At 37.6% G+C, this 22,215-nt stretch overlaps 1 long non-coding RNA gene across 1 annotated transcript; it reads right to left on the reverse strand.

The window, feature by feature from the left end:
• Positions 1–4,145: 4,145 nt before the first annotated feature.
• On the reverse strand, positions 4,146–5,706 carry LOC145576618 (uncharacterized). The gene is made up of 4 exons (XR_014098495.1): positions 5,503–5,706; positions 4,889–5,425; positions 4,715–4,799; positions 4,146–4,637 (listed from the first exon to the last, which is right to left on the reverse strand). It is a non-coding gene; the product is annotated as an uncharacterized LOC145576618 (long non-coding RNA).
• Positions 5,707–22,215: the final 16,509 nt, after the last annotated feature.

Below are 22,215 nucleotides of genomic sequence, written 5' to 3' on the forward strand. Positions count from 1 at the left end.
TTTAAATAACTATATTGTATATGATGGTAATAATTTAATAAAAGGAAAAAAAAGCTTAAAAAATAAATCTAGACGCTTTTTAATGTCTACATAATTGCGCATTTTCAAATTTCAAAGACTTTCCCGCCATACCATAGGCTGACACGAATAAACGCAAGACAACAAAAAGCGTCGAAAAATTTGATTATGTGGACAGGAAAAAGCGTCGCTAAAAAACTACATACATTTGGGATAATGCACGAAATACGTGATTTTGGACGCTTCGTATATTCGTTTGGACAATAAAAAGCGTCGAGAATCTCGACGCTTTTTTGTGTCTCCGAAAAATTTTCGACTCTTGGATTTGCGACGCTTTTTTGCAGCGTCGAGAAATTATTTTTCGACGCTTTTTAGCGTCGAAAAAAGGCCTAAAAAGCGTCCAAAAAACACGCATTTTGTAGTAGTGAAGGATCTATAGTCTCGGACTTCTTAGCGGACTTTCCAATAGAAGATTTGACACTAATACACGACAATGAATTTCCAGATGAAGACTTGATGGTCACGGAAGATGATACTTGGACTTTATACTTCGATGGAGCCTCGAACCAAAAGGGATGTTGCGTAGGAGTCCTATTAGTATCACCTAAAGAGGAGCATGTTCCAATTTCAATAAAGTTAGATTTCGACGTTACCAATAACGCTGCAGAATATGAAGCATGCGTAGTAGTCCTCGAAACAGCTTTAGCATTGGGTGTAAAGAAACTTCGAATATTCGGAGATTCTTCCGTGATCATCAACCAAATCTCCAAAAGATGGAAAGTAAGGAGCGAAAGCTTAGCCCCTTACCAAACCTATCTGGAAACTCTCACCGATCAACTAGAAAAGGTAGAATACACATATCTACCTAGAGAAGAAAACCAATTTGCCAATGTCTTGGCAAGACTAGCCTCAATGGTTAGGATTCCTAAGGATATTAAGCAAATGCCTCTAACTATAGAGAAAAGACACAAACCAGCATACATTCAAGCCATAGAGGATGATGAAACAATCCCAAAAGAAGAAGAAGAACCATGGTATACTGATATACTCACTTATGTCACCAAAGGAGAATACCCTTCTCATGCTGACAAAAGAGCAAAACGAGCTTTAAGACTTTTGGCTTCCCAATACGTACTCATAAATGATGAGTTACATAAAAGGGTACCTAAAGGTCGAGCCCTATTATGTGTAGGCAAGAAGGACGCTCAAAGAACTATGAGAATAGTCCACGAAGGAGTATGTGGAACGCATGTTAATGGCAAAATGCTAGTCCAAAAGATAATGCGAGAAGGATATTATTGGACTACCATGAATAGGGATTGTCATCAATATGTAAAAAGATGCCCAAAGTGCCAAATTTATGCAAATTTGCAACATATTCCTCCATCTCTTCTCTACACCTACACCTCACCATGGCCATTCTCAACATGGGGAATCAATATAATCGGAAAAATCACACCTCCTAGAGCAGGAGGTCACGAGTACATCTTGGTAGCAATCGATTACTTAAGAAGTACATACATTGGTCCGGACCATACATTGTCAAAACAATCTTGTCAGGAGGTGCAGCTCAGTTAACTGACATGGATGGCAATGAAATCTCAAACATGACCAATCTTGACCAACTTAAGAAGTACTACCCATAATTACTTGAGTAGGACACTCAAGAGAGCTACGTTTGGCCTGATTCCTTAAGAAAGGATAGGTAGGCAACCCTTTAAAGGGTGCAGCCACTTTAATTATTAAGAATTTCGCGTCCCAACATCGACAAAAGCACCAAAAAAAAGACCTTGTCGCCAAACGACAAATCTGTCGCCAGGCGACAAGTGGAAAAGTCTGGCGACAGACTCGTATGAGCAGCGCCAATTTTCTACGGACATCTGGACAACTTCGGTGCATTCTGGAAATTTCTTCGACTTTCGTACTTGAAGAAATTTTTCAGAAAAAATATTTTAAGTTGTTTTCATTGCTTTAATGTAAAGTTAATTAAAAAAAAGCTGAAATTGCATTATTGATGGAATTTAAATAAAGCTAAAAAAAATTAAAATTAACTTAAATTGTCTAATAAATTGAAGGAAAAGAAATACTCTAATCTTTCTTTTCTTTCTTAATCCTTTTCCAATTCTTGTTAGAAGCTTCCTCTTCATCCATCATTTTTGCTAAGAGACATCCATTAGAGGCTCTACATTCGATTTTAGTATGGATAGTCTCTCCTACAGCTAAAACTCCATGCTTTTTCTCTACCCAAACCTTCTTTTTTGTAGAGTCCACCTTTCTTTTCCCTTTGTCTTTATTAGCACTCTTTTTCTTAGACATCACAGGGGTCTTAAACTCAACTCTTTCACCTAGGCGTTCCTTAGCAGGAAATTTCTTGTCACCAAGGCGAATCTTCACATTGGTCTTCTCTACTTTGGTTCGGTCCTTTTGAGATCTACCAAACAACCATTTCTTCACATCATTGGACAAAGAAGGAGGAACCTTTTGGGTAATCACTTCCCATAAAGGCCTAACACACCAATACTTGTCAAATCTTTCAACTTCTTGTGAAACGGGGAATTCATAAGGGCGACGAAGATCTCCCGTAGGAATGGTCTGAGCAATCCTATATTGCCTCTTTACTCTACAGGGATAATAAAAGGTCAATTTTGACAAACTAGGAAGGCGGCAAAAGGGTTGGGTATTATAACCAATCATTTTTTCAAGCTTCCACCAGGGAACGACCCATTTAATGGAGAAGTCCCAACAGGCAAAAACTTTGCCCCATTCACAGCGACCCATCTTCAAGGAGAAACGTTTCTTTCGCCGAACAAAGCAATTGGGGGTATATTTGACAATATTATCAGGAGGACTAATTAATTCTAGTCTCTCCATGAGCCACATTTGCAAAAATCAATGCACATAATTAGTATTGCTGTACAAAAATATGTATTTAATTTCTGTAATTAAGAATATTATTTTTCTACCTGTAATAAAATTGGAGAGCCTCGAAGAGGTGCTTCTGGATTCTTTTTCAATTCATCAAGACTAAGCATAGTCTCTCCAACGATTAATGGCATTGGATTTCTCCCAGATTCAATTCGTTCTAGCACATATATTATAATTGCTTGACCATCAATATTTTTACCACTAGTAAGAAGAAATTGGGTAAGCATGCAAAAGAGGAAAGCTCTTCTTCTATAAACATGAAAAGATTCAGAGCGTGGTCTATCAAAATAAAAATGTGCAAATTCTTTTAAATCAACATTATTACCATGCACTATGTTTTTTAGATCTTTACCCCTAAGGTCAAGGAAACGCTCATAATCTTTGTAATAATACTCACTTACCGTAGGCATTACCACAAGATTTATAGAAGGAAAGCCTAGAATGGCACCAAACTCTTCCGGTAAAGGGCAAATTTCATCATAGCCTAATCTAAAACAATGAGTATTAGGATCCCAATATTTTAAGGCGGTATGAATGAAGTCTATATCAAGATCTACCCCCTTTATGCCATAAACACCCCTCATATGGAAAAAGTCAAGTTCTTTTCTCTCCTTAGCAGTTAAAGAACGACACCACTCACGAGTGAAATCACAAAAACTCTTCTTAATTAAAGCCATGATTATTTTTTGAGTTAATCTGTTCGAATTATACAGAAATCGTCAGATTTGGGGGCTAATATAAACAATTTTTTGGCAGATTTCGAATTCCAAAAGGATTTGGAAAAATAAGTCTGTTGCAAAACGACAACTTTGTCGCGTGTGTCGCGTGGCGACAAAGGAAACGCGTCTAAGCCAGCAACAATTACGCGTTATGCAAATCGCGTTTTTCTAACTTCGATTCGAATTTGATTTTGCACATTACACCCAGTTATTCAATACCCCTATATACAAATCCAATCCATATTGCTTTTTTCTTTTGATTAAATTGAGCTTAGGCTTATTTTAGTCAACATCATTCTATTTTTCATTTTTTTTCTTTTGGGGGAGAAAGTCGGATACCCTCCATTAATAATAAAAATGACGGAAATTTTTGCGCAAAAATTAAGTCACAATTGCACACACTCACATGCACATAATATGAAAAATAAAATGCAAAGATAAAATAGGCTTAATATAAAAAGTTTGTATATACAATATGTCTAATATGTGAGTCCTATAATATAACGGATAAAGTCCTATGAAGTCAAATAAATAAATAAGCACAGGTACAAACTACGGTGCCGGAGGCCGTAGATGATCAGGTACGCCCATCATATCAAAGAACGTTGTAGTCCGGGGTGTATGCCCCTCACCATCCCCTGACCCGCCAGTCGGCGGAAACCTCAGCTTAGGGCCAGTCCACCCAGGCTCACCCTGATAATCAATCGACAACGGCTGAGGCGGCAAGGGCAGCTGCGATGACGAGCCAACCTTGTACGTCCCACCACCCATTGAAGGAGCCGATGTCACGCCTCCTTGGTCCGTCGGCCCAGCAAAGACATCCTCAGGCGAAGAAACCGAGTCCTCGGTTGGAGCAGCCTTAGACCGACCACCTCGGCCGCCATCAGAAGTGCGGCGACGCATTGAGCTAGATCTAGCCGGCTCTCTCCTAGCCTCGGGTCTCGACTGAGTGCGGGGTGAAGGAATAGGCTATCCCTGCAAAGGTAAATCAAGTCAGATACCAAGTAAAGAATATAATAAAAGGTGACAGAAAAGAAAGACAAGAGAGATACCTCCTCAACGTCGTTTCCCCGACAGGTAGCTCAGTTCCGTAACCTCACGAGCTGGCTACGAAGGCGTCTATACACCTCGCCATAGCTGTCACCACCTCGCGAGAAAATTGTCAAAGGAATAAAGTCAGTAATAATACAGAACAAATACAAAAGCAAGAAGATAGATAAGCTCACCCGAGTCTGGTGACGAGGAATGGAGCGCTCCACAAAACGTTGATCCTCGGGGGCTGGAGGAATCATCTCCTCAATCGGTCCGAACATACCCTGGTAATGGATAGACATCCTCGGATGGACGAAATCCCTAGGCCCAGCCTGATGAAATAAAATTCAAATGATTAAAATTCACTTGGGGCTACTTAATGAAAAATAAAAAGTAAAGCATACCGCTGCCTCCTGAGACAAAACAGGGGCCGGCGCTAGAAAAGGAAACAAGTCATCCTCGTAACTCTGCCCCAAATGGACATGAGACCTCCAGGGAGTGCCAGGAGACGACCGATTCGCGGAGTCACGCATCAACGCCTCATGAAACATATGTTGAGGCGGGCAAGTAGGGACGACGAAAACATCCGAGGAGTGCTGAATAGCTACTCTCTTGCCAAGATACACTATAGCGGCATACGTCCCCTGAAAATAACGACGCTCGGTAGTATACCGCGCGGCCAGTGCATGTATAGCCAAATCAGCCCATGGTCAGTATACCACGCCAGGCTCCTACAAAACAGTTATGTAAGATAAATGCCCTCAAAAGAGCAATATAAAAAAAAAAACAAGTGTTCACGAGAAACTACCGAGAGGATCAGATCTCGAATACGGGCAGTCTCGACCTGGCCGGTGCGACCTCCCCAACTGGTGCCAACGGGGAGCTCGCGAGGTGAAGGTCCCACCAGCGTAAGCGAGGGGAAGTACTCGTAGAACCAAATCTACATAGATAAGAGAAAGTTAGCAAATGCTTGCACAAGTTTAGAGCTAATTTCAAAAGGATAGAAATATACCTCTACGACCCTCTAAAAGCTGAAAAGTGCGATCTCTCCAGACAAGGCCCTGTGACGGCAGGAACGTCGCAAGCCCAGAAGAAAATCAGCATAGGCCAAGCTGGCCCAGTCATACGTCCCGACTAGGTGAAGGTCGCGAACAGCTCTCAGGTAGTAGAGGAGCACTCGACTACCCTTTTCAGGAGAAAAGGTCCCTGACAGCAAAATAAGAACAAAGATGCACACCCGCTGCTCGCGAGTGGTCGCATCATCCTCAAAAGCCGCTACCAAGGTGGAACGGCAGATGCACCGAGAACTAAGCTGTCCCGGCCGAGCCTCAGCACGGGCCCGAATAGCAATTGGACCCAATAACTCCAAAACCATCGGTGAGCAGACAATAATATCACTATTAAATGGCAGTGGAGAAGAACGAAACTCCAAACCTGTGATGAGACTGAAATCGGCAGGAGTGACCGTCATCTCACCCCAGGGAAAGTTAAAGGTGTTGGTGGTGTCCCAAAAGAATTCCACCAAAGCTCGGACGACGAGGTTACTCCCATCATAGGAGTACATGGCCTGAGTAGCCCGAAAGAGGGGAGTCAATCCACAGGACTCCCAGAGCTGTTGCAGCACCTCGTCTCTGTTGAAGTACGCTTTGTATAGCGTACCGATGATGTTGTTGCCAAAACCATGACTGCGAGTCCTCCCGCTTATGAGCCTGCGTCGCACTCGCTTAGAAATATGGTGCTCAGGAGAAAAGAAAAGAGTGTGCTCATCCCACTATGGAAGAGGTCCAAGTCTAGTAGAGGGGTCCTTACCCTCGCCGACAGGCTTGTCTTCCCGGCGCGTGTCCCTCGACTGAGAACCAGAGCCCCGTTGCCTAACCATGCTATATTATGCAAATAATAAAGATTAAGGTTCTATAGTATCTAAGGTTTGCCTAGCCGCATGATACTATGTTCGCAAAAAAATAGAGTACGTAGTACTAAAACAGAGCACAAATTCAATTTAAGCATAATTAGCATTTTCAAGCAACCAAACAATTTCTTGCAATACTATGATAAATATTGTGACAAATTGTACAAGAAGAACTAGTAAAAGCACAAAGAACGGATCACAATGTTCTTCACGACCTCAAGAGGTCCAACAATGGTGAATCGCTCATTTCTTCACCAAATTGAGTCAAACAAGTCTCAAAACACTCCCAAGGCAATGTATAAGCATAATCAAGCAAGTTCAAGGCATAAAATTCAACAAACTAAGCAAATTAAGCAAGAACATGTTCAAATTTTCGAAAAAGTCGCGAACAAAGAATGCATAATTCAGTAAAAACCGAGTTGAGTTTGAGTAAAACTTATGGGAATTCGGTTAAGAATTGAGCGAGAACGAGAAGGTTGAAGTTTTGAGCAAATGCAAAAAAAAGAACAACAGTAGCGGAAAATGAAGAAGAAAGGGGGGGGGGTATTTAAAAAACCCGACCCTGTTGCCAAACGACAAGATTGTAGCATGGCGACAAAGCCTGTCGCTTGGCGACAAGAAGAAATAGCGGCGACAAGCGGTTCCGGCTAGCGTTGGAGCGGCGACAGAGTACAGGGATCCATAATATGGTTATGTGAACCTCGGGCAGCGGTTTGGGTTCCTTGGTACGCCAGTTAGCCCCTCTAAGCAACTTGACATGATTTAATAATCGGCTCAATTATGATTAAATCAAGTGATCGACCTGGTAAAAAGATCGTCTCACTTCGCTTAAAGCACCTGAACATTGGCTCATTACAAAGGCACCGACATAATGGTTCATAAACAGCAAAAGGACCGACGTAATGGTCCACAAGCAGCAAAAGTGCCGACGTACTGGCATGGCGGAAGCAAAGTTCAAGCGAACTTTAAAAGATTGACAAGCGGTGGTCTTCGATAATTTTCTTCGGAATATTATCACGACAACTGAAGGTGATTTCAAGCGGAGTTATCTTTGATCATGTTCCCTAACTTGTGGAAGATGGTCACAAAGTGGCAGAAGATCGTTTCAAGCGAAGCAGTCTTCGATAGTGTTCTCTAGCTTGCGGAAGACTATCACAGCAGAAATTGGAGGCAGTTACAGGCGTAGCAGTCTTCAGGCAGTATCCCCTAGCTTGGGGGAGATCGTCAAAAGCGACAGGATGGCGTTCCCTAGCTTGTGGAAGGTTGTCACAACAGCAAGCAAAATGCAACAAATCAGTTACCTTTAGAGACGTGTGCTCGACGGTGCAAGATACACATTTCTTAACTCTTTTATCTGTTAAACTAACGCTAGTTTGCAGGCATCGGCGTTACAAGAATGATTTGGGATCGCAGAACGTTCTGAATCATTCTCCGTCCCTATCGATACTTTGACTTTTGTTTTCGAAACTTGCGTTTCTCCAAACTCAGTCAAAGTGGGGGCTTCTGTAGACACCCAAATGTGTATCCCCAAAACCAAACCCGGTGATGAAACCATTTTGTGTCAAATGATTATCGAACGAAGTAAAAGTGTGAAAGGTCATGTGTTTCGGTTAGTTTTTATTAAAAATTCTTTCTTTCTGTTTTCGAAAAAACAACTCTATTTTATAAAAACAGACAATCCAGATTAGTTTGGTCCACGACAAGGGTCCAATAATGGTGTAGCTGGATAGGACTTGTAAAGAGCTTTCCAACGATATATTATAAGCCCAATTCCGATGAATAATGAGGAAGTTATGGCCAAAATACTAAACTGGGCCCGGTTGATCTTTATATGCGGCCCGATGATCTAGGAGAGGGCCCAATGTTAATTATTATTCCTAAAGTTATTAGAATTAATTATAGTCTTCTAGAATTCTCTAGAAGGTCTCTTAAGTCCTAATAACATTAGAATTAACAATTAGATTTTGATGAGTTTTACTTGGAATAAAATATTATTTTATGATAAATACGATTTTAGTTTTCATACGGACTTTACAAGTTAATTTCGATTGATAAGTGGACTCCGTGTTTGAAAGCGCGTAGGAATCAGGCTGTCGCCAAACAACAGGCCTGTCGCCACGCGACAGAGCTTGTCGCCAAGCGACAAGGTTGGTTTTGCTGCGACAGCGTGGAGTTTTATTCCTTATCAAATTCTACCTATTTCCGGACTGTTTTCTTATAAATAGGGTCCTGAACCTCCGTTTTTATTCATCTACAATCATCAATCATCAATTCTCATCTACAATCAGTCTATTCTCAATCCTTCTCTCTAAGCTCTCATCTCTCTACCTTTTCACAAAAAAAATTCCGCATACACGAGATCTAGAAACACCTAGCCGAGTTCGAAGTTGCCTTCGCCCTAGACGTGAAAGGTTGTAATTTCTGAGGGTTTGGTCCCAAATCTCTATTTCCATTATTTAATTTAATTGTTTGATTTTATACTTTTCCTTGAAGTTACCAACGCGTGTATTTTGTTATTAGAAAGAGGTACGAGGCGTCAAAGTATGTAATCTTATTGCTCTATTCTTGTAGAAAGCATGTTTAAATTTGTTTAATTCCTAGTATCATGCTTAGGATGTTATTATTGGTTTCTAGTATCATGTTTAGGGTGCCTTTTACTCTTTTCTAATATCATGTTGGTATCATGTTAAGGTTAAAGCTTTGATCTTTATTACTTAGTGACATGGTAGGATTTGTTATTAATCTTGTTAGTATCATGCCTAGGATCTTGCTAATATTATTATGCTTTGAGATTGGGAATATTATTATGATTATGATTATGATGATTGTTATTATGATTATTATTATGTTGCTTGATGCTTATTTATTGTTATTGCTTGATCACGCCTTTTATGCATGTTTAAAGGGAATTTGTACCTGTAATCACGCTTAATAAGATAATTAATAATCTTGTTTAGGGTTAGTATGATTATAATTCAAGTGATCGCCAATAATAGTTTTATTTGTGCATTAATATTCAACCAACATAGATAAACAGGTTTAGGGTTAACCTATTGATTGCATGTTAGTCAGAAAGCGCACATAAATACGAGAAGAATGAAGTAGAGGCCTATTATTAGGGCAGGTTCTTTCTCTTTTAGATTGGATTTGTACCTTCATCCCCGAACCCTATTTGGTTCAAGACCTTTTGGAGTTGACGATCTCCTAGATCGTTAAGGGGTGTAACCTTCACCTCGTGAACGGTTTACAAGTTCCTAAAACTTGTTGGCGACTCTTTTGCTCTAGCTTCCTTCCCTTTGGACGCCACCATGATTAAGTGTATGATCACAGTGGGGCTCAAGTGTAGGATGGCTTGAAATATTCCCTATAGAGTGGAAAGCCACGATGACCAACTGGGATGCTTGTGGTTTGCTCACGGCCAGGGAGGTGGCGGTGCCAAAGTCTGGCGGACGGCAAGTGGCTGGCGACATAAGGATGGGTTTCACATGAAAGGAGGGGAAAGAAAGAAAGAAAGAAAGAAAGAAAGGAAAAAAAAGGAAAAAAAAGGAAAGAAAAATAAAAGAAGAAAGAAAATAAGACTAACCTTTTTGTGTGAGGAAAATTTGGGGATTAATAAGGTATTTATAGGAGGAGAAATTTTTGTTATGTAACATGTGTATTTTTGGGATAAGTTTGGTGATTACTTTAGTATATAATATAAATAGATGGAAGTGTAGCACTTTGAAAAAACGATGACATTTGATAAGTGTAACAATTAAAAAAAAAGAATAATAAAAGGAAAAATGGAAACTAATAATCCCATTTATGCTCCATTTTCCCAAAATAATCCTATCTTTCGATTATTCTAAAACAATCCCACCTTTCACCCTTATCTTCTTTTTGACGGTCCCTTTTACCTATAACCGGTTAAACAGGTTTTTTTTTCCTCTAAGAGTCTCTCCTCCCACCATGAGCCACCACTCCACCAACATAGCATCGCCCCCTCATCTTGCCACCACATCCACCCCCTTCCTCCTAAACCACCCAATCTCCCCAGCGTGCCACCGCCTACAAAAGCCTCACAGCAGCTTAATTTCATTTCACCCTCCAACCGCAGTCCGCAACCCCACACCGAAGAGTGTAATATTGATTTCTCTTTTTATTGACCCGATTGTTGTATTTACTGGTTTACGCGCTGAATTGAAGATGTCTAATTTATATTTTTGGTTTCACTTGGAGTTATTTGGGTTGTTGTGATGATTTTCAGAACAAATGCAAAGTTGAAATTGTATTATTTCGGAAACTGCATGCTAAAAGCTAATAAAGTAATGTCAATTTTGATATACCAAAGGTATAGGTGTTGGTGATGAATTTGACATTAATCCTGCAATTGAATTTTTGATCGATTCTGAATGGTAGTGATTGTGATAGTATAGTTATTGCTAGTCAATTAGAATATGTGATCATTTTTCCTGTCAAAATGAACGAACTCAGATGTTATAGTGAAATGAAAATAAATTAGAGGTGAGGATTGGGGTGGGACTAAATGTCGACGAGGAAGGGGAAAGTAGGGGTGGGTTGTTCAGGCGGGATGGGGAAGGGAAGGGCGAGGTCGTTCATCCCAAGCAGCGCAAGTGGTGGGGGCGGGGTGGTTAATTGGTCGTTCGGGCCATAGGTGGGATGGGGGCTGGGGTTGTGTATTTTCTATTTTTTAAAAAAAATTAGGAAATTTTGTCAGAAACCACCCGTTAAAAACACTTTTTTGTCAAAAACCACCCGAAAAAAAAGATTGTTGTCTTGGACCACCCATTTAAAAAAAATAGTTGTCAAATGCCACTAGAGTCTATATTCCGGCATTGACTCTTAACTCCGGCGTTGACCACAGCCACGTGCCTTGCGCGTGACTTTGAATGACTCCCTCCCTTCCTTTTTATTCCTCCTTGAAATTTTTGGAGTTCCCTCCAATATCTCTCTCCTCTCTTTGTTCTTTCTCTCTCCTCCAACCATTAATCCTTCTGTAAATTGAAAAACGATTGGACATCCTCCTTAATTGCGAAGGTGAATCGAGTAATTGGTAGTAGATGAAACAGTGGATTCGTGATTAAAAAGGTAAATTTTTTCTACTTTTGACCTAATTTGTACGGGGCTTTGTTCTTTTTTTTCTTTCTTTGTTCTCTGGGTAAATTTCTGATCAAGCTGAGTTATAATCAATGGGTAAAGGTACAAATTACAAATGCAAGAAAAAATCAAAGGGGGGGACCAAATGGGAGATAGTTCATAAAGCAAAGTACGTTTTTCTGAGTATAATAATGTGTTAATGGTGTATTTTATGGATGATTTTAAAACTGAATTATGGCCTTGTACCACTAGTTACATTTCATTACCACTAATTATTTGATTAATTTGTAAATTGTGCAAAGTGAACTGTTTGTATTGGTTTCATTAGTTGAAGCAATTGAATATTGTGAACTGTGGTGTGTTATTGGTATTTGAAGCAATTTGATATTGGTAATTGGTGCATGTTGATTATTTAATTAGTAATGCGGTTATCCTTTTTATGCTACCTGTAAATTGAAGTTAGTGTGGTAATTTAAGTACTTTTTGTTGGTGTTTGTTGTTATGTATCAGGTTTAATGGACAAAAGTTTGTAGGTGTGCCTAGGTATAGATTAAAAATTGGGGAAATGAACTTTAGATTGTATTATGGTGGGGTTTTTGTCACTAATAACAAGAAAAGACAAACCACTTATGAACCAGGGCCTACTGGTTATTATGGCCTTAGTTTACACCCAAATGTAGAGGAATGTTGTTACTTTGAGTTTGCCTACTAGATTAGGCATGAGCTGAAGTATGAGGATGTTGGTGAGATTTGGTTTAGGAAAAAGAATTGTACTTTATTTACTGGGAGGAAGCACTTAGAGAATGATATATAAAGAGATTCCTATGCTGTTGGAATCTTTTGAAAGTGATGGTTGGTACAATTTGTATGTTGTACATTATGAGAGAGTGTATAATGTTAGGGGAGGGAAAAGCCAAGAGGAGGGGCCTGCTTTGTGTCATGTGTATGATGAAGGTGAGTATGATGATGAGTATGAGGAATATGAGAATCTTTCTAATGTTGAAGACTAGTTTAATATAGACCAGCTTTTTGGTGTGGACAATAAAGAAAAAGGAAAAGCTGGTGAGCCAACAAGTCAGAGGGGTCCACATGGTGCACAAGGAAACCCTAGATCTGAAAATACACTCTCACTTATTTCTTCAACTACTAACCAACCTTGTACCCCTTCCTTAAGCTAAAAACAGCCACAAAAACATCCTTCTTCACGCATTTAAGGGAAAGCTACTGCTAGATCTAGGAAATGGCAAGCTTTTGAGGATTTTGGGAATGTAGAGACTGTAGTTGAGAAAGAGTTAAGGAAGGAGCAGGAGGACTTCACTAGTTTAGATGATGATAGTGATGTGGATTTAAGTGATGATGATTGGGAGGATCAAGAAGATGATGATGATTTGTTTGCAGCAAATGTAGATGAAACAATCACTGAGAGAGTGACAAGAAGTCTAGGTGGTAGTCAGGCAATACAAGTTTACCAAGCACAAACTAAACAGCCCCCTGCTACAGAAGGACCTGGTTTGGTGGACTTGGGATTATAAGAAGATGTTAATTTGTGTGAATCTGATGATGATGTTGAGAGCTTTCCAGACTCAAATGATGAGAGGGGGATACATTATCCAGTTTTCAACCCAGTAGTGTATTTAAGGACAAGATAAAGCTAAGAAAGGGGTTAAAATTCCAATCTGTACACATACTTAAGAAGGCTTTGAGGTATCATGCAATTGAAAATGGACACAAATACTATTTTCTGCATAATAACAACAAGAAAGTGACTGTGTTCTATGTCAATAAGTGTGACTAGAACTGGAAGCATTTTAGGATTGTAAGGTGCAAGAGTGAGAGGAATAGAAAATGCAGGTTTAAAGTGCACTGTAAGAAGGTCAAAGGTGAGGCTACAGTTTAGATTATAACTATAAACTTGAGTCATGTATGTGGAAGACAACATGAAAACAACAAGGTTACATCTCTGTACTTGGATGAGAGATTTTTAGATGAATGGAGGGATTCACCTACTTGGAAGCTTAGAGACTTTATGCTAGAGCTAAGAGAGTGACAAGAGTTAGTCTTGGGTATTACAAGTGTAATAATGCTAGGCAAATAGCCATGAAAATGATTCATGGTGATACTGCAGATCAGTATAGGAGGGTTTGGGATTATGCTATAGCCATTAGATAATATAATCCTGGGAGTACAACTGTGGTGAAGTGTATTGGAATAGAGAACCCACCCCCTTATTTAAGAGAATGTATATATGTTTACAGCCATGTAAAGAAGGCTTTATAGCTAGGTGTACGCTAATTTTGGGTGTAGATGGATGCCATTTAAGGGGTGATGTACCTTTGATTTGTTTGACAGCAGTGGGAAAGGATGGAAACAATAATTTATTTCCTGTAGCCTGGGCCATTATGGAAACTAAAAACAGTAAGACCCGAGAATGGTTTTTGGAGTTGCTTGTAAAGGACTTGGGGAGTGTGGCTCAGGATTTGACATGGGTGAGGGAAGGAGAAGAGTCTGTGACTTATATGTCTGACAGGCAAAAGGTTAGTGAGACCTGCCCTTTTTCTTTGATTTTTGTTGAGTAAGTGCTTGAATATGGACTTAGCTAATATTCCAATACATTGTATATGTAGGGTATTTTGGATGCTTCTAACAAAGTGATTCTTAGAGCTGAAATTAGATTCTGTTGCGGACACATATGGGCCAACCAACTTCAAATTGAAGTTTCCTGGGCCGCTTTACATGCAATTCTTTTACATGGCAGCTATAGCATCAACAAAGGTAAATAATGTCATTAAACTAGAAGTGCTTGAACATATTGTAGGTGTTTATAGGTACTATATAGCGGAAAAATATGAATCATATTCATAAAGCACCTAATCCCAAGATCGCATGCATAACACACAAGACACATAATCATACCTTTGAAGCATGAATTCCACGAAGCAATACGACTGGCGAATCAGGGAGAGAATAGAGCCCCAAGCGTTGCTCCTCTACTTAGTCCATGGGATTCGAACGAGTCGTCCACCAATACTATATTGGTCGAGTGAAAGAGGAAAACCACGATCACCACCTTTAATGGACAAAGCCGACCACCACGAACCATCACACTAGCGCCGAGGAGGAGTGAGAGTGTCGTGAGAGAGATAGAGAGAGAGAGAGTTTGAGAAGGGTTTGGTCTCGTGTTTGCTAATTAGGGTTTGATCAAATTGATCACTGAATTTCATTACCGAAAACCCTGGGCACCTAGTCTATTTATAATCCTATTATAATTAGACTAAGTCACGAAACCCAAAACCTTCCTTATTCCTCCATATGGCCAGCCATACTAGGGAATGAGGCCCATCATAGGCCTCGTCCTCTCGTGCTCGATCTAGGCCCTTTGTGTGACCTTATAGGATCCGTCCAATTTGGGCTTTGGCTTATTTTACTAGCCCAAAGATCGTTATTATCTACTAGCTATGATATAATGACGACCCAAATGTACGAACTTAATTATCTCCATAATTTGATCCATTTATATATCTAGTAATTACACATGACGAAGACATAAATCTTTCAATCTCCCACTTGTCTGAGACAAGTGTGCAATACTCAAATTACTTAAGTCAATGTGTGTCGATTTATATGATTGCATTACATGTTGAGATCATATTAATGTACAAATCGTGTCATGATATCTGAGTTCGAATTACAAAACCAAATGATTATTGAGTAATGCATTTGAACGCAGCCAAATATTTTCTGAATTCTCCCTCTTCAAGAAGCCATGACACATTCCCTAATTTAATAGGTAGACTCAATCCAATCTTTTAGCAACAAAGCTCCCACTCAACTTTTGAAGTAACTAGAAAACATCCTTTATAATCTCCAGTTATGGGTAGACGTTTGGATGTACCACAGCTAAATCAATCATTAAATAGAATTAATGTTCCAATCATGTCAAAGGAATCCACTAATATATCCGGAAGCTCTATACTTGAACTTCAAAGTAGGTCAATAGTTCGATCATGCATTATTCATGCATATCCAAGTGATTGACCGAGCATCACTATGCTCCTATAGCCCATGAAACTGCGCTATCCAATCAATCTTACATGTTAGTTCGTTTGTTGAAATCATTTATGTTCACTTTAATGATTTCAAACTAGGAACTTAAATAATATATGAATTTTGTTCACCTATGGGGTTTCATTCACAAGGTCATCAACTTGATGAGCCCATCAATTCATAATTACTTTGGAAATTTTATTTAATTTTCAAAACCATAATTAAATAAAAGAAATTAAATTTCTGTTTAAACATAATTCTGCAAATATATGTGTTCCTTATATAATATGTTTTCTCAAAACATACACAACTTGAATTACATAACTTGCTACAATCCAAGACTTTGATATGACTCTCATACCTTAGTCTATCACTAGTGGAAATATTGTCATTTGTAACACCCTATTTGTAACGAGCAGTATATTTCCCGTTACAATAAACATATTTATAACGGGCAAAATAACAGTATGTTACAAAAACATACTTAGTGGTACAAAAATAGTATTGGTAACGGGTAAAATGATGCCCGTTACAAAAAATTGGATTATTCGTAACAGGCACCAATTGCCCGTTACAAATAATTTGGTGTTTGTAACATGCACCAGTTGCTCGATACAAAGAGGTTAGAGGTTAAAAAACCCTAAGCGTCTAACTTCCTTTTTCACTCCTCATTTCAAGCGGCCGTCATGTACACTTTCTCTCCTCTGTCTTACTCACTATTTTCTTCCTTGTATGGCGATTTTTCTCACTTCACTCTCCTTACCTCCATTTTCTTTCTCCCCCTCCATTAACCTCCCTTCATTTTCAGCCCTAATTTCACCGCCTAAATATCTAATTTTTCTGCTCATTCTAACCCTAAGCTTTTGAAGCCGAATCGCCGCTCTCCTATGTACGATTTTGATGATGCGGTAAAGGATCTGGTGTCTTCCTCAACGAAGTCTTCTTGGTAATTTCCCCCTTTTTTGGATTTTTGATTTGATTTTTTTTTTTTTTTTTTTTTTGCGGTTTTCGTTTTGATTTTTGTTTATTTTGGAGTTGATTAGGTGAGAAGGGAAGAATGATTAGGTGTCTGAGAATCGTCGGTGATTGCTGGTGAGAATAAGGGCTTTGGATGATAGTGGTAGGGATGATGATGCCGATGTCGCGCGGGGGAGTTTAGGGGGAGGTATTGGATGGAATGATAGTGATGGCCTGATGGGGATGATGATGGAGTTATGTTTGGGGGTTCTGCTCAATTAAGGTAGACTATAATAAGTTTTAATTTGTTAGTGAAATTCGAAAAATGATTCATGTGTTAATCTTTTATATTTCTAAAGAATTGCATGTGTTGTGAGTTAATGTTAGTGTTGTATTCCATGTTCAATTTGATGCTGCTTGTTTTAGAAGAACATATTGTGATGGTAATAATAATAATAATAATAATAATAATAATAATAATAATAATAATAGCTTAAGGAGTATAATCTTTTATATCTCTGTAGAATTGCATACTTATTGTGAGTTAATGTTAGTGTTGATTCTATTTGATGCTGCTTGTTTTCGATAGTATTGTCTCTTAGATTATGTAGGCTAGATATAAACTGATAGAGGCCAATATTTAATAACAAAATGACTTGATATTATCATCTTGAAATTTGTAATTGAAGATATAGAAGAGGGGACAGATTTCTGTAACTTAAACAATGTTAGAAGGGAATTAAAAGAACAAGTGGCTAAGGATGTCTCAAAAGCTATTCTTTAATTCTTTTAGCTGAACTTGACCTCTATGTACTTTGTTACATGTTTCAGCTTTATGAACACAACTTTTAAATTAGGACCAAAAACATGTAAAATGTATCTTAAATGACTGAGCTTGAGAGCTGAACTTGTACCCTAATGTTACTATTTAAGTGCAACTGCATGAAGTAACAAGGATCTTGAACTTGATTAATGTAGTACTTACCAATTTGATGTTGATCTCGTGTTAGGAATGACGCTTGGTTAGCTTCTTATGTTGCAGTGTTTATTATTAATGTATTAGTTGATTGTTAATTTGCAAAATGAATTGAATAATTATAAAACTTGATTTATAATTGAGATCTTACAAAATGTACTCATGAAATGGAATTTGAATATTGTGAATTTTACTTACTATAAACTGGTGTAAAGAATTATTGTATTGGATTTTTTTGTTACTGTGTTGATTAGCATATTTGCTAAATATATGTATATGTGAATTCTTTTGTAAAATTATATAGTTTTGGATTCTTTCGTTGAGGCTGAATTTGGCTGGTTGATTTAAGGAATGTTTGTAGTTGGAATTTTTAAACTTTAATCTGATTATAATTTACATGAACTGATTTCAATTTTTGGGTTCAGAGCTATTGTTTTATGCTTGTTATAGTGATCTAACGATCTATATATGCTTGTAAAGCTGTTGATTTAGATGATTTTTCTGGTAAAAGAAGATGTAAGTTCTTTAGATTATTTTTTCCATCATGTTATTGGTTTTATTTGTTGTGTCTGACACCTCCTTTCTTGGAAGGTGTATAAAATTATTATCTATCACGAATCAATTTTTTGAGATTATTGGAAGTCATAATCTTGTATTATTGTAGTTGCTTTATTATCTATCACGAATCAATTTTTTGAGATTATTGGAAGTCATATTCTTTGAGATATATTGCTTTATATGGGTATATAGGTACTGATTTTTTTTGTTTATTGTGGACTATTGTTGAACTAGAGATGCAAAAGTAGCTTTTAACAGATGCACTTTGTTCGAATCTATGGCTGTTGCATTGACATTTGTTGTAATTACCTGAATTTTTGAGATAAGTAATCTGTATCACATATTCACTAATGTTGTCACTATTTTATTGGGTATTATACTTGGAAACAAAAATGAATCTTTTTATCTTTTGGTATCTGTTTCTTTAAAGAATTTTGATATTGAAAATGAGAGAGTCTGTAAAGCTGATTGATTTTGATGAATTTGCAGTATTTATAAAGGTGTTGTTGAAATCACGCCCAAATTAAACAACAACGGGAACAACCCCAGAAAGAACAACAATCTGTTGTTGTTGCTGTTGCTGAAACAGTTTTGAATTATGAGCAAACGAGAGAGCAACGGATTAAAGAAAACCGTGAACGTTTACTGAAAATTGGCATTGTCGATCTCTCTCTTCAACTTAAGTCCATTGTTGCTACTAAATGAACACCAAGAAGAAATCAATTTGACCGAAATACCCCTCTCAAGTCTCCAGCTTCGGGTCCCACTGAACGTCGTTGTTCATCCAGGTATCTTGCCTTCTTCATTCTATTTGATTTTGCTTTGATTCCACAATTAATTTTCTGGGATTATATATATTTTTTTTGGTATTATATTAGTGGGGTTTTGAGATTTGATCAGATTGTGTTGAAGATTTAAAGTAGGAGTTTTAGTAGACATTATACTTTTGAGAATTTGTTGTGGGTTGTGACAATTTTTAAGAAATTGTTCAAGTTGATTAATTCAATTTTATAGATTTAATTTCTTAACAATTTTGGATAAAATTGGTCTTTGAATTGATATAATCAACTATGGGAGTTGATTGATATATTATGCAAGGTAGAAAACCTAAATTGTTTGCCGGATTACTCAAAATTTGAGTTTTTTTCTAATTGATGACCATCAATTTCTCTCTCTTATCCTCACTTAATCTCCTCCCATCTCTCCATCTATTCTCTCATATCCTCCTCAATAAATGTTATGTTTTAATGTTTAAAACTTTTGACTGAAGTGTATTATTGATCTAAATGCAGGTTTTAATTCCTCTAAGAAATGTCAAGCAAGCCAGCCAAAGTGAAAATGTAAAGAAGATGCCGAAAAACTACCTACAAGTCACAGCAATTTAGAAAAGTGGTGGAAAATCATTTGAATCTAATCTTAGTTATAGCAAATAGCAAGTGCATGACTAGTTTTTAATTTCTTTAATTGATAAAATCATTTGAATGTTGTATAGCTTTTGCTAATTGAATTTAAACTGTATACTTGTATAAATTATTATTAAAAATTATTTATTTTTTGTAATTGATAAAATCATCAAGCTATCCACTATCCAGCATATGCTGGATTTTATATAGTAATTAAAATTTGGCAGCAGACTAGCAGGTATCACCTGCTGCATTTTTTTTAAATTTGGGTTCAATTGTATTTGTAATGGGCGGTTTAAATGCCCGTTACAAATAACTCGTTATTCGTAACGGGCAGTCAAATTGTCCGTTACAAATAACGGGTTATTCGTAACGGGCAGTCTAACTTTCCATTATGAATAACCTTGATTGCCCGTTACGAATAACATATCCTATCCGTAACGGCAGCATACGTAACGCCCGCTGCCCGTTACGGATAGGTTATTTTTGCCCGTTATGGATAGCTATTTTTCCACTGGTGTATGGAAGGGGTTTAATAAGTAAATAAGCATTTTTCTCACTTATAATAAACTTTGCAAATCATGACACCCCACAAGTCATTGATCTCATAATTGAGGTGATATCTCATATCTATTTGTTTGGATTTGTGATGTGACCCTAGCTCCTTTGTTTTGGCAAAGGCATCATTTTAGTCACATGACAATTTGATTTAAACTTCCTCTTTAACTACTTTTGTTGTAGATAAAAACTCATATTCTGACATTGAGTATGCGACAACATTCTACTTTAAACTCTTCAAGCTTATTGTACTTCTCCATTCCAGATCAACATCTAAAGTCATCTTGTCTGTTTAGAAACTTGCATCCGTATAACCTTTTGACAACTTGTTCACTTTTTCCACCATAAACTAGAAACACTCCTTTAGTGCTTCTCAAGTACTCAAGGATTTGTTCTTAGTAACTTTCAGCATGCTTATTCTGAATTTTCTTAAAAACTTACTACACATGCACAAGTCATATGTAACATCTTGCTTGTACATATCATGGCTCATATATAGTGGACCCTTTTGCAGAAGCATAAGGTACACTATCCATACGACTTCACTCCACTAGCTGTTGAAGGCACTAAGTTTTACTGAGTGTAATACCATGAGACATGGGAAGATATCCTCTCTTAGAGTCTTGCTTCATGAGCTTGTAAAGAACCTTATCAACATAAGTCTCTTGATGTAGTCCAATCATTCTTCAAGATTCATTTCGTGGATCTTGATTCCCAATATGTACTCAACATCTCTTAAGTCATTCATATAGAAACAACTCCTTAACCATTACTTGACTGATTCAAGCATTGATATGTCATTTCATATGAACTGTATGTCATCTACATACAAGACTAAGAAGACCAATTGCTCCCACTAAACTTCTTGTCTCTACAAGATTCCTTTTCGTTCTTTGAGGAAATTAAACTGTTTGATTCCCTTGTTAAAACGAATGTTCCAACTCCCTATTTCTTACTTCAATCAATAAATGAATTTCTGAAGTTTGCAAAACATTCTAGGAATTTTTGGATTGCAAAACCCTTAGGTTGTATCATATACATGTCCTCCATCAAGAAAATTTCAAAAAGGCGATTTTGATATCCAATCCTAAATTTCGTAATCGAAAATCAGCAATCACTAGAAGGCTTCGAATAGGTTTATGCATCTAATAGGTTTGACCCTATTTGTAAGACTATCATGGACTAACACATCTTTACAGACATGGAGTCCATTTTAGATTTATGGCCTTAACCCACTTCCTGAGTTGGCATGTAACACCCCCAAATCTCCCTCTACGGTATTACTAGAAAAATACGTATAATTATACCGTAAAGATAGACTTAGGCGTATTACCGCCGCGTGATTACGCAAGGCTACCAAACTTACTAAATAAAAACAATACTTTGCAGCGGAAACTTCAATACTCTTTTATTAATAAAACCATAATAATAACCATTGTCATGAGTACTCATAAATAAAAACAAGAACCGACATTCCTAATCTAGATGAAGACATTCCTGGGACTCCAAATGCTCACATATTGACTCCACCTAAAATTAGTCAACACTGCTTACCATTAAGGCAAACAGGGCGAATCAAAACAAATAGGAAATACGAATTAGAAAAATATGCTAAGTACGATAAGTGCAAGATAATTAAATTCAATTTAGTAGCAAACATGCTTTTAAAATCAATTCCAATAATTAACCAATAATTCCAATTCATGATTCAAAACCAAATTCCAATATTTCAACCATTCCAATAATTCAATAATAATAAAACCAATTCCATCAAATATCCAAATTCCTCACCCAAGTGTGCACACCCCCCAAGCTAGTCTCCTTATATTACAAGGCTATTCTTGAGGAAAGACTCGGTCATACAAAGTCCAAAGTCTTATCAAATAAACCAAATTCGCGTATTGGGTTTACTAACATGCTTATAAAGCTTTAATAATAATTATTCAATAATTCAATAAATCCTTTTTTAATAATTCCAATATAATTCCAAACTCCTTTTTATTAAATTCCACGTGCTTT

The sequence above is a fragment of the Chenopodium album genome, chromosome 13 (assembly GCF_948465745.1).
Source record: "Chenopodium album chromosome 13, dcCheAlbu1.1, whole genome shotgun sequence".
NCBI lineage: Eukaryota > Viridiplantae > Streptophyta > Magnoliopsida > Caryophyllales > Amaranthaceae > Chenopodium > Chenopodium album.